General features: G+C 40.9%; 1 protein-coding gene across 9 annotated transcripts in view; it reads left to right on the forward strand.

The window, feature by feature from the left end:
* LOC101173688 (protein tyrosine phosphatase receptor type M) overlaps nt 1–16,016 on the forward strand; it is a 301,112-nt gene that overhangs the window by 225,836 nt on the left and 59,260 nt on the right. The window lies entirely within an intron of this gene.

Below are 16,016 nucleotides of genomic sequence, written 5' to 3' on the forward strand. Positions count from 1 at the left end.
TATGGCCCGCAGCAGTCATAGACTGCAAGGACCATATTGTAACTGGTACGAGGGTCGAACACTCAAAAAGTCCAAAACGTCAAAAAAACGCGTCAAAACGCCAAAAAATGGGGTCAAAAGTCGCCCAAAGCACAAAACGACACGACAATTGTGTAACACAACAAAAATACACACACACACGCACAACACCAACGCACAAACGTCAAAATTGTAGTCGCAAAAATGACGACAAAAAACCAAAAAAGCCCCAAAAAGCCCTCAAAGAACGGGTTTAAAGCCAAAAAGACATGCCCAGCCTATAGTAAAAGACAGGCCGCATTGAAATACATAGGCCACCTGACTGCAAAAACTTCTATATTGTTTCTGCTTTGTTTCATTATTATGGCCCGCAGCAGTCATAGACTGCAAGGACCATATTGTAACTGCTACGAGGGTCGAACACTCAAAAAGGTCCAAAACGTCAAAAAAACGCGTCAAAACGCCAAAAAATGGGGTCAAAAGTCGCCCAAAGCACAAAACGACACGACAATTGTGTAACGCAACAAAAATACACACACACACGCACAACACCAACGCACAAACGTCAAAATTGTAGTCGCAAAAATGACGACAAAAACCCAAAAAAGCCCCAAAAAGCCCTCAAAAGACGGGTTTAAAGCCAAAAAGACATGCCCAGCCTATAGTAAAAGACAGGCCGCATTGAAATACATAGGCCACCTGACTGCAAAAACTTCTATATTGTTTCTGCTTTGTTTCATTATTATGGCCCGCAGCAGTCATAGACTGCAAGGACCATATTGTAACTGGTACGAGGGTCGAACACTCAAAAAGTCCAAAACGTCAAAAAAACGCGTCAAAACGCCAAAAAATGGGGTCAAAAGTCGCCCAAAGCACACAACGAGACGACAATTGTGTAACGCAACAAAAATACACACACACACGCACAACACCAACGCAAAAACGTAAAAATTGTAGTCGCAAAAATGACGACAAAAACCCCAAAAAGCCCCCAAAAGCCCTCAAAAGACGGGTTTAAAGCCAAAAAGACATGCCCAGCCTATAGTAAAAGACAGGCCGCATTGAAATACATAGGCCACCTGACTGCAAAAACTTCTATATTGTTTTTCGAATGTTTTTTTATTATTATTATTATGGCCCGCAGCACTCACAGAGTGCAAGGACCATATTGTAACTGGTACGAGGGTCGAACACTCAAAAAGTCCAAAACGTCAAAAAAACGCGTCAAAACGCCAAAAAATGGGGTCAAAAGTCGCCCAAAGCACAAAACGACACGACAATTGTGTAACACAACAAAAATACACACACACACGCACAACACCAACGCACAAACGTCAAAATTGTAGTCGCAAAAATGACGACAAAAAACCAAAAAAGCCCCAAAAAGCCCTCAAAGAACGGGTTTAAAGCCAAAAAGACATGCCCAGCCTATAGTAAAAGACAGGCCGCATTGAAATACATAGGCCACCTGACTGCAAAAACTTCTATATTGTTTCTGCTTCGTTTCATTATTATTATTATTATGGCCCGCAGCAGTCATAGACTGCAAGGACCATATTGTAACTGGTACGAGGGTCGAACACTCAAAAAGGTCCAAAACGTCAAAAAAACGCGTCAAAACGGCAAAAAATGGGGTCAAAAGTCGCCCAAAGCACACAACGACACGACAATTGTGTAACGCAACAAAAATACACACACACACGCAGAACACCAACGCACAAACGTCAAAATTGTAGTCGCAAAAATGACGACAAAAACCCCAAAAAGCCCCAAAAAGCCCTCAAAAGACGGGTTTAAAGCCAAACAGACATGCCCAGCCTATAGTAAAAGACAGGCCGCATTGAAATACATAGGCCACCTGACTGCAAAAACTTCTATATTGTTTCTGCTTCGTTTCATTATTATTATTATTATTATTATTATTATTCTTCTTGCACACTAACGGCGTCTTTGAGCTTAATTTTGACCCCCGCCACATACCCGAAAACTCACCAAAATTGGCACACATCTGGGATAAATTGAAAATGAATTTTCGGCAAAGAGAACGTCATCCCCCCGAAGTCGATGACATCACAGCGAGCGGTCCCGTAAAAAAAATGAATGGTCCGAAAATCGCTTATGGGGCCAAAAAAAAATATTTCAAATTAGAGCAACGAAACCAAAACACGCGTGTTGGAGATATCCCAAAGAAGTTATGAAATCATTATGGGATGGCCACACGACCTACGGCTTGGCGGCCATTTTGTGGCCAACTCAGAGAAATGGCGATTTTTGTGTTTTTTGACAATATGGGAAAACGACACTTTTGTTTAATGCGATTGTCACGAAATTGCACACACATGCCAAGACCCTGATTCTACAATAACCAAAGAAGTTTCGTTGACCTTTGACCTTGGGAAGGGGCGGCCATCTTGAATTTTCATAAAAAAGCACCTTTAGTAACGTATACAAACGAAAACTCGTCCTAGGGATTTTTATCGATCTTTTTGAAACTTCTCAGGCATCAATGGCAAGCTACTGTGGACAAAATGTTGGAATTAGAAGTTGTAGAATTTGAAACGCGTGCGCGTGGCGAATTCGCAACCGTCGCCATTTTAGCTAGCTCGCACATATTTTATCGGAATAGCCTGAAACTGAAATATGCGATACCCTGGCCCACACTGAACAAAACGATGTCACATACGACAAAATCGATAAAGGAATGTGGCCGTGGTAAACAAAAAACCGTCGCAAAAAAAAGTGCTGACTCGGCAAAAAAAAAATTTTTCGGATTTTATTTTTAAGAATCGGCTAACGAAACCCAGATAACTTTGTCGGGTATATCCAAAGAAAGTTTTGAAATCATTACGTGATGGCCACACGACCTACGGTTTGGCGGCCATTTTGTGCCAAAATCTGCCATTTTGAGTTTTTCGCGTTTTTACACGATATGGAAAAATGAACTTTTTTTCGAGCGATTTTCACGAAATTTGACTCGCATGTCCCAAGCGTAAGTCTACAATCACCTTTGGAGTTTCGTCGACCTTTGACCTCGGGAAAAGGCGGCCATCTTGAATTTTCTATAAAAAACACCTTAACCACCAGATTCAAACGTAAACTTGTCGTTGGAATTTTCTTCGATCGTCTCAAAACTTTTTGGGCATCAATGGCAAGCTACTGTGGAAAAAATGTTGGAATTAGAAGTTGTAGATTTTGAACGGCGTGCGCGTGGCAAGCTAGCAAAGTGGCGCACTGTTATAACTCCCATGCATTTCAATACAATACAGTGAAAATTGAATGCATGCATTAACGCCTGAAACTGAATACATTGAAAAACACTGGATATGGACATATAAGAAATGTGGGCGTGGTTAGCATAAAACCACTGTTGCTAAGGACGACAAAAAGTTTACTTTTACCGATTTGTCCGAAACTGACGTCAATCTGTTCGTCCTCACGAGGGGACCAAAACATAAAATGGTTGCTATGGAGATAAAATCAACAGAAAAGCCGCCATTTTGGAAAAAGTGGGCTTTTTAGCAACTTATGACATATAACTCTCACCAATGGAGGAATGTGTTTTTCTGAGTCAGTTGATGATGCTGATCGCTATGCTAGCAATTTTAGCCACATTAGCATAGCTAGCATAGTTAGCATAATTAGCATTTTAGGAAATGTGTTTTTTTGAGTCAGTTGATGATGCTGATCGCTATGCTAGCACTTTTAGCCACATTAGCATAGCTAGCATAGTTAGCATAATTAGCATTTTAGGAAATGTGTTTTTTTGAGTCAGTTGATGATGCTAATCGCAATGCTAGCTCATTTAGGCACATTAGCATAGCTAGCATAGTTAGCATAATTAGCATTTTAGGAAATGTGTTTTTCTGAGAGAGTTGATTATGCTGATTGCTATGCTAGGACTTTAAGTCACATTAGCATAGTTAGCATAGTTAGCATTATGAGCAAATCCAGCCTTGATTAGCTTTTAATTTGTGGGCGGTGAGGGCGGAGAGGGCCGCGGTAGTGCGTAGAGTTGGGCGTGGAAGGCGGGTTGCGTCTGCGGGCCATACAACGCCGCTTGCGGCTTTAATTATTATTATTATTCTTCTTGCACACTAACGGCGTCTTTGAGCTTAATTTTGACCCCCGCCACATACCCGAAAACTCACCAAAATTGGCACACATCTGGGATAAATTGAAAATGAATTTTCGGCAAAGAGAACGTCACCCCCCCGAAGTCGATGACATCACAGCGAGCGTTCCCGTAAAAAAAATGAATGGGCCGAAAATCGCTTATGGGGCCAAAAAAAAATATTTCAAATTAGAGCAACGAAACCAAAACACGCGTGTTGGAGATATCCCAAAGAAGTTCTGAAATCATTATGGGATGGCCAAACGACCTACGGCTTGGCGGCCATTTTGTGGCGAACTCAGAGAAATGGCGATTTTCGTGTTTTTTGACAATATGGGAAAACGACACTTTTGTTCAAGCGATTTTCACGAAATTGCACACACATGCCACAAACACGATTCTACAACTACCAAAGAAGTTTTGTTGACCTTTGACCTTGGCAAGGGGCGGCCATCTTGAATTTTCATAAAAAAGCACCTTTAGTAACGGATACAAACGAAAACTCGTCCTAGGGATTTTTATCAATCTTTTTGAAACTTCTCGGGCATCAATGGCAAGCTACTGTGGACAAAATGTTGGAATAAGAAGTTGTAGAATTTGAAACACGTGCGGGTGGCGAATTCGCAACCGTCGCCATTTTAGCTAGCTCGCACATATTTAATCGGAATAGCCTGAAACTGAAATATGCGATACCCTGGCCCACACTGAACAAAATGATGTCACATACGACAAAATCCATAAAGGAATGCGGCCGTGGTAAACAAAAAACGATCGCAAAAAAAAGTGCTGACTCGGCAAAAAGTTTTTTTTTCGGATTTTATTTTTAAGAATCGGCTAACGAAACCCAGATAACTTTGTCGGGTATATCCAAAGAAAGTTTTGAAATCATTACGTGATGGCGTCACGACCTACGGTTTGGCGGCCATTTTGTGCCAAAATATGCCATTTTGAGTTTTTCGCGTTTTTACACAATATGGAAAAATGAACTTTTTTTCGAGCGATTTTCACGAAATTTGACGCGCATGTCCCTAGCGTAACTCTACAATCACCTCTGGAGTTTCGTCGACCTTTGACCTCGGGAAAAGGCGGCCATCTTGAATTATCTATAAAAAACACCTTTACCACCAGATTCAAACGTAAACTTGTCGTTGGAATTTTCAGCGATCGTCTCGAAACTTTTTGGGCATCAATGGCAAGCTACTGTGGAAAAAATGTTGGAATTAGAAGTTGTAGATTTTGAACGGCGTACGCGTAGCAAGCTAGCAAAGTGGCGCACTGTTATAACTCCCATGCATTTCAATACTAAACAGTGAAAATTTAATGCATGCATTAATGCCTGAAACAGAATACATTGAAAAACACTGGATATGGACATATAAGGAATGTGGGCGTGGTTAGCATAAAACCACTGTTGCTAAGGACAAAAAAAAATTTACTTTTACGGATTTGTCCAAAACTGACGTCAATCTGTTCGTCCTCTCGAGGGGACCAAAACATAAAATGGTTGCTATGGAGATAAAATTAACAAAAAAGCCGCCATTTTGGAAAAGGTTTTTTTTTTTACCAACATATGACATATAGCTCTCATCAATGGAGGAATGTGTTTTTCTGAGTCAGTTGATGATGCTGATCGCTATGCTAGCACTTTTAGCTATGTTAGCATAGCTAGCATAGTTAGCATAATTAGCATTTCAGGTAATGTGTTTTTCTGAGTCAGTTAATGATGCTGATCGCTATGCTAGCACTTTTAGCCACATTAGCATAGCTAGCATAGTTAGCATAATTAGCATTTTAGGTAATGTGTTTTTCTGAGTCAGTTGATGGTGCTGATCACAATGCTAGCACTTTTAGCCACATTAGCATAGCTAGCATAGTTAGCATAATTAGCATTTTAAGTAATGTGTTTTTCTGAGTCAGTTGATGATGCTGATCGCAATGCTAAAACTTTTAGCCAAATTAGCATAGCTAGCATAGTTAGCATAATTAGCATATGCCGTTTTGACTAGCCATTATCAAAAGTGGGCAGTGAGGGCGGTGAGGGCGGTGGTGCGTAGAGTTGGGCGTGGAAGGCGGGTTGCGTCTGCGGGCCATACAACGCCGCTTGCGGCTTTATTATTATTATTGTTTCTAACGGCGTCTTTGAGCTCAAATTTGACCCCCGCCACATACCCGAAAACTCACCAAAATTGGCACACATCTGGGATAAATTGAAAATGAATTTTCGGCAAAGAAAACGTCAACCCCCCCACGACGATGACATCACGGCGAGCGTTCTCGTAAAAAAAATGAATGGGCCGAAAATCGCTTATGGGGCCAAAAAAAAATATTTTGGAATACAGTTACGAACCCAAAACACGCGTGTTGGAGATATCCCAAAGAAGTTATGAAATCATTATGGGATGGCCACACGACCTACGGCTTGGCGGCCATTTTGTGGCGAACTCAGAGAAATGGCGATTTTCGTGTTTTTTGACAATATGGGAAAACTACCCTTTTGTTCAAGCGATTTTCACGAAATTTCATACACATGCCACAAACACGATTCTACAACTACCAAAGAAGTTTTGTTGACCTTTGACCTTGGGAAGGGGCGGCCATCTTGAATTTTCATAAAAAAGCACCTTTAGTAACGTATACAAACGAAAACTCGTCCTAGGGATTTTTATCGATCTTTTTGAAACTTCTCAGGCATCAATGGCAAGCTACTGTGGACAAAATGTTGGAATTAGAAGTTGTAGAATTTGAAACGCGTGCGCGTGGCGAATTCGCAACCGTCGCCATTTTAGCTAGCTCGCACATATTTTATCGGAATAGCCTGAAACTGAAATATGCGATACCCTGGCCCACACTGAACAAAACGATGTCACATACGACAAAATCGATAAAGGAATGTGGCCGTGGTAAACAAAAAACCGTCGCAAAAAAAAGTGCTGACTCGGCAAAAAAAAAAAATTTCGGATTTTATTTTTAAGAATCGGCTAACGAAACCCAGATAACTTTGTCGGGTATATCCAAAGAAAGTTTTGAAATCATTACGTGATGGCCACACGACCTACGGTTTGGCGGCCATTTTGTGCCAAAATCTGCCATTTTGAGTTTTTCGCGTTTTTACACGATATGGAAAAATGAACTTTTTTTCGAGCGATTTTCACGAAATTTGACTCGCATGTCCCTAGCGTAAGTCTACAATCATCTTTGGAGTTTCGTCGACCTTTGACCTCGGGAAAAGGCGGCCATCTTGAATTTTCTATAAAAAACACCTTAACCACCAGATTCAAACGTAAACTTGTCGTTGGAATTTTCTTCGATCGTCTCAAAACTTTTTGGGCATCAATGGCAAGCTACTGTGTAAAAAATGTTGGAATTAGAAGTTGTAGATTTTGAACGGCGTGCGCGTGGCAAGCTAGCAAAGTGGCGCACTGTTATAACTCCCATGCATTTCAATACAATACAGTGAAAATTGAATGCATGCATTAATGCCTGAAACTGAATACATTGAAAAACACTGGATATGGACATATAAGGAATGTGGGCGTGGTTAGCATAAAACCACTGTTGCTAAGGACGACAAAAAGTTTACTTCTACCGATTTGTCCGAAACTGACGTCAATCTGTTCGTCCTCCCGAGGGGACCAAAACATAAAATGGTTGCTATGGAGATAAAATCAACAGAAAAGCCGCCATTTTGGAAAAAGTGGGCTTTTTAGCAACTTATGACATATAACTCTCACCAATGGAGGAATGTGTTTTTCTGAGTCAGTTGATGATGCTGATCGCTATGCTAGCACTTTTAGCCACATTAGCATAGCTAGCATAGTTAGCATTTTAGGTAATGTGTTTTTCTGAGTCAGTTGATGATGCTGATCGCTATGCTAGCAATTTTAGCTATGTTAGCATAGCTAGCATAGTTAGCATAATTAGCATTTTAAGTAATGTGTTTTTCTGAGTCAGTTGATGATGCTGATCGCTATGCTAGCACTTTTAGCTATATTAGCATAACTAGCATAGCATAATTAGCATTTTAGGTAATGTTTTTTTCTGAGTAAGTTGAAGATGCTGATCGCAATGGTAGCACTTTTAGCCACATTAGCATAGCTAGCATAGTTAGCATAGTTAGCATTGTAGGTAATGTGTTTTTCTGAGAGAGTTGATTATGCTAATCGCTATGCTAGGACTTTTAGTCACATTAGCATAGTTAGCATAGTTAGCATTATTAGCAAATCCAGCCTTGACTAGCTTTTAATTTGTGGGCGGTGAGGGCGGTGAGGGCGGAGAGGGCCGCGGTGTTGCGTAGAATTGGGCGTGGAAGGCGGGTTGCGTCTGCGGGCCATACAACGCCGCTTGCGGCTTTAATTATGGCCCGCAGCACTCACAGAGTGCAAGGACCATATTGTAACTGGTACGAGGGTCGAACACTCAAAAAGTCCAAAACGTCAAAAAAATGCGTCAAAACGCCAAAAAATGGGGTCAAAAGTCGGCCAAAGCACAAAACAACACGACAATTGTGTAACGCAACAAAAATACACACACACACGCACAACACCAACGCAAAAACGTAAAAACTGTAGTCGCAAAAATGACGACAAAAACACAAAAAAGCCCCAAAAAGCCCTCAAAAGACAGGTTTAAAGCCAAAAAGACATGCCCAGCCTATAGTAAAAGACAGGCCGCATTGAAATACATAGGCCACCTGACTGCAAAAACTTCTATATTGTTTCTGCTTCGTTTCATTATTATTATTATTATTATTATTATTCTTCTTGCACACTAACGGCGTCTTTGAGCTTAATTTTGACCCCCGCCACATACCCGAAAACTCACCAAAATTGGCACACATCTGGGATAAATTGAAAATGAATTTTCGACAAAGAGAACGTCACCCCCCCGAAGTCGATGACATCACAACGAGCGTTCCCGTAAAAAAAATGAATGGGCCGAAAATCGCTTATGGGGCCAAAAAAAAATATTTCGGAATACAGTTACGAAACCAAAACACGCGTGTTGGAGATATCCCAAAGAAGTTATGAAATCATTATGGGATGGCCACACGACCTACGGCTTGGCGGCCATTTTGTGGCGAACTCAGAGAAATAGCGATTTTCGTGTTTTTTGACAATATGGGAAAATTACACTTTTGTTCAAGCGATTTTCACGAAATTTCATACACATGCCACAAACACGATTCTACAACTACCAAAGAATTTTTGTTGACCTTTGACCTTGGGAAGGGGCGGCCATCTTGAATTTTCAAAAAAAAGCACCTTTAGTAACGGATACAAACGAAAACTCGTCCTAGGGATTTTTATCAATCTTCTTGAAACTTCTCGGGCATCAATGGCAAGCTACTGTGGACAAAATGTTGGAATTAGAAGTTGTAGAATTTGAAACGCGTGCCCGTGGCGAATTCGCAACCGTCGCCATTTTAGCTAGCTCGCACATATTTTGTCGGAATAGCCTGAAACTGAAATATGCGATACCCTGTCCCACACTGAACAAAACGATGTCACATACGACAAAATCCATAAAGGAATGTGGCCGTGGTAAACAAAAAACCGTCGCAAAAAAAAGTGCTGACTCGGCAAAAAAAATTTTTTTTGGATTTTATTTTTAAGAATCGGCTAACGAAACTCAGATAACTTTGTCGGGTATATCCAAAGAAAGTTTTGAAATCATTACGTGATGGCGACACGACCTACGGTTTGGCGGCCATTTTTTGCCAAAATCTGCCATTTTGCGTTTTTCGCGTTTTTACACAATATGGAAAAATGAACTTTTTTTCGAGCGATTTTCACGAAATTTGACTCGCATGTCCCTAGCGTAAGTCTACAATCACCTTTGGAGTTTCGTCGACCTTTGACCTCGGGAAAAGGCGGCCATCTTGAATTATCTATAAAAAACACCTTTACCACCAGATTCAAACGTAAACTTGTCGTTGGAATTTTCATCGATTGTCTCGAAACTTTTTGGGCATCAATGGCAAGCTACTGTGGAAAAAATGTTGGAAGTAGAAGTTGTAGATTTTGAGCGGCGTGTGCGTGGCAAGCTAGCAAAGTGGCGCACTGTTATAACTCCCATGCATTTCAATACAATACAGTGAAAATTGAATGCATGCATTCATGCCTGAAACAGAATACATTGAAAAAGACTGGACATGGACATATAAGGAATGTGGGCGTGGTTAGCATAAAACCACTGTTGCTAAGGACGACAAAAAGTTTACTTTTACCGATTTATCCGAAATTGACGTCAATCTGTTCGTCTTCTGAAGTGGACCAAAACATAAAATGGTTGCTATGGAGATAAAATAAACAGAAAAGCCGCCATTTTGGAAAAAGTCGTTTTTTTATCAACTTATGACATATAGCTTTCACCAATGGAGGAATATGTTTTTCTGAGACAGTAAATGATGCTTATCGCTATGCTAGCAATTTTAGCCACATTAGCATAGCTAGCATAGTTAGCATAATTAGCATTTTAGGTAATGTGTTTTTCTGAGTCAGTTGATGATGCTGATCGCTATGCTAGCACTTTTAGCCACATTAGCATAGCTAGCATAGTTAGCATAATTAGCATTTTAGGTAATGTGTTTTTCTGAGTCAGCTGATGATGCTGATCGCTATGCTAGCACTTTTAGCCACATTAGCATAGCTAGCATAGTTAGCATAATTAGCATTTTAGGTAATGTGTTTTTCTGAGTCAGTTGATGATGCTGATCGCTATGCTAGCACTTTTATCCACATTAGCGTAGCTAGCATAGTTAGCATAATTAGCATTTTAGATAATGTGTTTTTCTGAGTCAGTTGATGATGCTGATCGCAATGCTAGCACTTTTAGCCACATTAGCATAGTTAGCATTGTTAGCATAATTAGCAAATCCAGCCTTGACTAGCTTTTAATTTGCGGGCTGTGAGGGCGGTGAGGTCAGCGGTGGTGCGTAGAGTTGGGCGTGGAGGCGGGTTGCGTCTGCGGGCCATACAACGCCGCTTGCGGCTTTAATTATTATGGCCCGCAGCAGTCATAGACTGCAAGGACCATATTGTAACTGGTACGAGGGTCGAACACTCAAAAAGTCCAAAACGTCGAAAAAACGCGTCAAAACGCCAAAAAATGGAGTCAAAAGTCGCCCAAAGCACACAACGACACGACAATTGTGTAACGGAACAAAAATAAACACACACACGCACAACACCCCCGCACAAACGACAAAATTGTAGTCGCAAAAATGACGACAAAAACACAAAAAAGCCCCAAAAAGCCCTCAAAAGACGGGTTTAAAGCCAAAAAGACATGCCCAGCCTATAGTAAAAGACAGGCCGCATTGAAATACATAGGCCACCTGACTGCAAAAACTTCTATATTGTTTCTGCTTCGTTTCATTATTATTCTTCTTCTTTCTTTCTTCCACTTTGAGCCAAAATTTGACCCCCACCACATACCCGAAAACTCACCAAAATTGGCACACACCTAGGATAAATTGAAAATGAATTTTCGGCAAAGAAAACGTCACCCCCCCCACGATGATGACATCACGGCGAGCAATCCCGTCAAAAAAATGAATGGGCCGAAAATCGCTTATGGGGCCAAAAAAAAATATTTCAAAATACAGTTACGAAACCAAAACAGGCGTGTTGGAGATATCCCAAAGAAGTTATGAAATTATTATGGGATGGCCACACGACCTGCGGCTTGGCGGCCATTTTGTGGCGAACTCAGAGAAATGGCGATTTTCGTGTTTTTTGACAATATGGGAAAATGACACTTTTGTTTAAGCGATTGTCACGAAATTGCACACACATGCCAAGACCCTGATTCTACAATAACCAAAGAAGTTTCGTTGACCTTTGACCTTGGGAAGGGGCGGCCATGTTGAATTTTCTTAAAAAAGCACCTTTAGTAACGTATACAAACGAAAACTCGTCCTAGGGATTTTTATCGATCTTTTTGAAACTTCTCGGGCATCAATGGCAAGCTACTGTGGACAAAATGTTGGAATTAGAAGTTGTAGAATTTGAAACGCGTGCGCGTGGCGAATTCGCAACCGTCGCCATTTTAGCTAGCTCGCACATATTTTATCGGAATAGCCTGAAACTGAAATATGCGATACCCTGGCCCACACTGAACAAAACGATGTCACATACGACAAAATCGATAAAGGAATGTGGCCGTGGTAAACAAAAAACCGTCGCAAAAAAAAGTGCTGACTCGGCAAAAAAAAAATTTTTCGGATTTTATTTTTAAGAATCGGCTAACGAAACCCAGATAACTTTGTCGGGTATATCCAAAGAAAGTTTTGGAATCATTACGTGATGGCGACACGACCTACGGTTTGGCGGCCATTTTGTGCCAAAATATGCCATTTTGCGTTTTTCGCGTTTTTACACGATATGGAAAAATGAACTTTTTTTCGAGCGATTTTCACGAAATTTGACGCACATGTCCTTAGCGTAAGTCTACAATCACCTCTGGAGTTTCGTCGACCTTTGACCTCGGGAAAAGGCGGCCATCTTGAATTTTCTATAAAAAACACCTTAACCACCAGATTCAAACGTAAACTTGTCGTTGGAATTTTCTTCGATCGTCTCAAAACTTTTTGGGCATCAATGGCAAGCTACTGTGTAAAAAATGTTGGAATTAGAAGTTGTAGATTTTGAACGGCGTGCGCATGGCAAGCTAGCAAAGTGGCGCACTGTTATAACTCCCATGCATTTCAATACAATACAGTGAAAATTGAATGCATGCATTAATGCCTGAAACTGAATACATTGAAAAACACTGGATATGGACATATAAGGAATGTGGGCGTGGTTAGCATAAAACCACTGTTGCTAAGGACAACAAAAAGTTTACTTTTACCGATTTGTCCGAAACTGACGTCAATCTGTTCATTCCTCCGAGGGGACCAAAACATAAAATGGTTGCTATGGAGATAAAATCAACAGAAAAGCCGCCATTTTGGAAAAAGTGGTTTTTTTATCAACTTATGACACATAGCTCTCACCAATGGAGGAATGTGTTTTTCTGAGTCAGTTGATGATGCAGATCGCTATGCTAGCACTTTTAGCTATGTTAGCATAACTAGCATAGTTAGCATAATTAGCATTTTAGGTAATGTGTTTTTCTGAGTCAGTTGATGATGCTGATCGCTATGCTAGCACTTTTAGCCACATTAGCATAGCTAGCATAGTTAGCATTATTAGCATTTTAGATAATGTGTTTTTCTGAGTCAGTTAAAGATGCTGATCGCAATGCTAGCACTTTTAGCCACATTAGCATAGCTAGCATAGTTAGCATAATTAGCATTTTAGGTAATGTGTTTTTCTGAGTCAGTTGATGATGCTGATCGCTATGCTAGCACTTTTAGCCACATTAGCATAGCTAGCATAGCTAGCATAGTTAGCATAATTAGCATATGCAGTTTTGACTAGCCTTCATCAAAAGTGTGCGGTGAGGGCGGTGAGGGCGGTGGTGCGTAGAGTTGGGCGTGGAAGGCGGGTTGCGTCTGCGGGCCATACAACGCCGCTTGCGGCTTTAATTATTATTATTATTATTATTCTTCTTGCACACTAACGGCGTCTTTGAGCTTAATTTTGACCCCCGCCACATACCCGAAAACTCACCAAAATTGGCACACATCTGGGATAAATTGAAAATGAATTTTCGGCAAAGAGAACGTCACCCCCCCGAAGTCGATGACATCACAGCGAGCGTTCCCGTAAAAAAAATGAATGGGCCGAAAATCGCTTATGGGGCCAAAAAAAAATATTTCAAATTAGAGCAACGAAACCAAAACACGCGTGTTGGAGATATCCCAAAGAAGTTCTGAAATCATTATGGGATGGCCACACGACCTACGGCTTGGCGGCCATTTTGTGGCGAACTCAGAGAAATGGCGATTTTCGTGTTTTTTGACAATATGGGAAAACGACACTTTTGTTCAAGCGATTTTCACGAAATTGCACACACATGCCACAAACACGATTCTACAACTACCAAAGAAGTTTTGTTGACCTTTGACCTTGGCAAGGGGCGGCCATCTTGAATTTTCATAAAAAAGCACCTTTAGTAACGGATACAAACGAAAACTCGTCCTAGGGATTTTTATCAATCTTTTTGAAACTTCTCGGGCATCAATGGCAAGCTACTGTGGACAAAATGTTGGAATAAGAAGTTGTAGAATTTGAAACACGTGCGGGTGGCGAATTCGCAACCGTCGCCATTTTAGCTAGCTCGCACATATTTAATCGGAATAGCCTGAAACTGAAATATGCGATACCCTGGCCCACACTGAACAAAATGATGTCACATACGACAAAATCCATAAAGGAATGCGGCCGTGGTAAACAAAAAACGATCGCAAAAAAAAGTGCTGACTCGGCAAAAAGTTTTTTTTTCGGATTTTATTTTTAAGAATCGGCTAACGAAACCCAGATAACTTTGTCGGGTATATCCAAAGAAAGTTTTGAAATCATTACGTGATGGCGTCACGACCTACGGTTTGGCGGCCATTTTGTGCCAAAATATGCCATTTTGAGTTTTTCGCGTTTTTACACAATATGGAAAAATGAACTTTTTTTCGAGCGATTTTCACGAAATTTGACGCGCATGTCCCTAGCGTAACTCTACAATCACCTCTGGAGTTTCGTCGACCTTTGACCTCGGGAAAAGGCGGCCATCTTGAATTATCTATAAAAAACACCTTTACCACCAGATTCAAACGTAAACTTGTCGTTGGAATTTTCAGCGATCGTCTCGAAACTTTTTGGGCATCAATGGCAAGCTACTGTGGAAAGAATGTTGGAATTAGAAGTTGTAGATTTTGAACGGCGTGTGCGTGGCGAGCTAGCAAAGTGGCGCACTGTTATAACTCCCATGCATTTCAATACAGTACAGTGAAAATTGAATGCATCCATTCATGCCTTAAACTGAATACATGGAAAACACTGGATATGGACATATAAGGAATGTGGGCGTGGTTAGCATAAAACCACTGTTGCTAAGGACGACAAAAATATTACTTTAACCGATTTGTCCGAAACTGACGTCAATCTGTTCGTCCTCTTGAGGGGACCAAGACATAAAATGGTTGCTATGGAGATAAAATCAACAGAAAAGCCGCCATTTTGAAAAAAGTGGTTTTTTTTACTAACTTATGACATATAGCTTTAACCAATGGAGGAATGTGTTTTTCTGAGTCAGTTAATGATGCTGCTCGCTATGCTAGGACTTTTAGCCACATTAGCATAGCTAGCATAGTTAGCATAATTAGCATTTTAGGTAATGTGTTTTTCTGAGTCAGTTAATGATGCTGATCGCTATGCTAGCACTTTTAGCCACATTAGCATAGCTAGCATAGTTAGCATAATTAGCATTTTAGGTAATGTGTTTTTCTGAGTCAGTTGATTATGATGATCGCTATGCTAGCACTTTTAGCCACGTTAGCATAGCTTGCATAGTTAGCATAATTAGCATTTTATGTAATGTGTTATTCTGAGTCAGTTAATGATGCTGATCGCAATGCTAGCACTTTTAGCCACATTAGCATAGCTAGCATAGTTAGCATAATTAGCATATGCAGTTTTGACTAGCCTTCATCAAAAGTGGGCAGTGAGGGCGGTGAGGGCGGTGAGGGCGGTGAGGGCGGTGGTGCGTAGAGTTGGGCGTGGAAGGCGGGTTGCGTCTGCGGGCCATACAACGCCGCTTGCGGCTTTAATTATGGCCCGCAGCAGTCATAGACTGCAAGGACCATATTGTAACTGGTACGAGGGTCGAACACTCAAAAAGTCCAAAACGTCAAAAAAACGCGTCAAAACGCCAAAAAATGGGGTCAAAAGTCGCCCAAAGCACACAACGAGACGACAATTGTGTAACGCAACAAAAATACACACAC

The sequence above is a fragment of the Oryzias latipes genome, chromosome 17 (genome assembly GCF_053564925.1).
Source record: "Oryzias latipes strain Hd-rR chromosome 17, Olatipes_Hd-rR_3.1".
In the NCBI taxonomy this organism is placed as follows: domain Eukaryota; kingdom Metazoa; phylum Chordata; class Actinopteri; order Beloniformes; family Adrianichthyidae; genus Oryzias; species Oryzias latipes.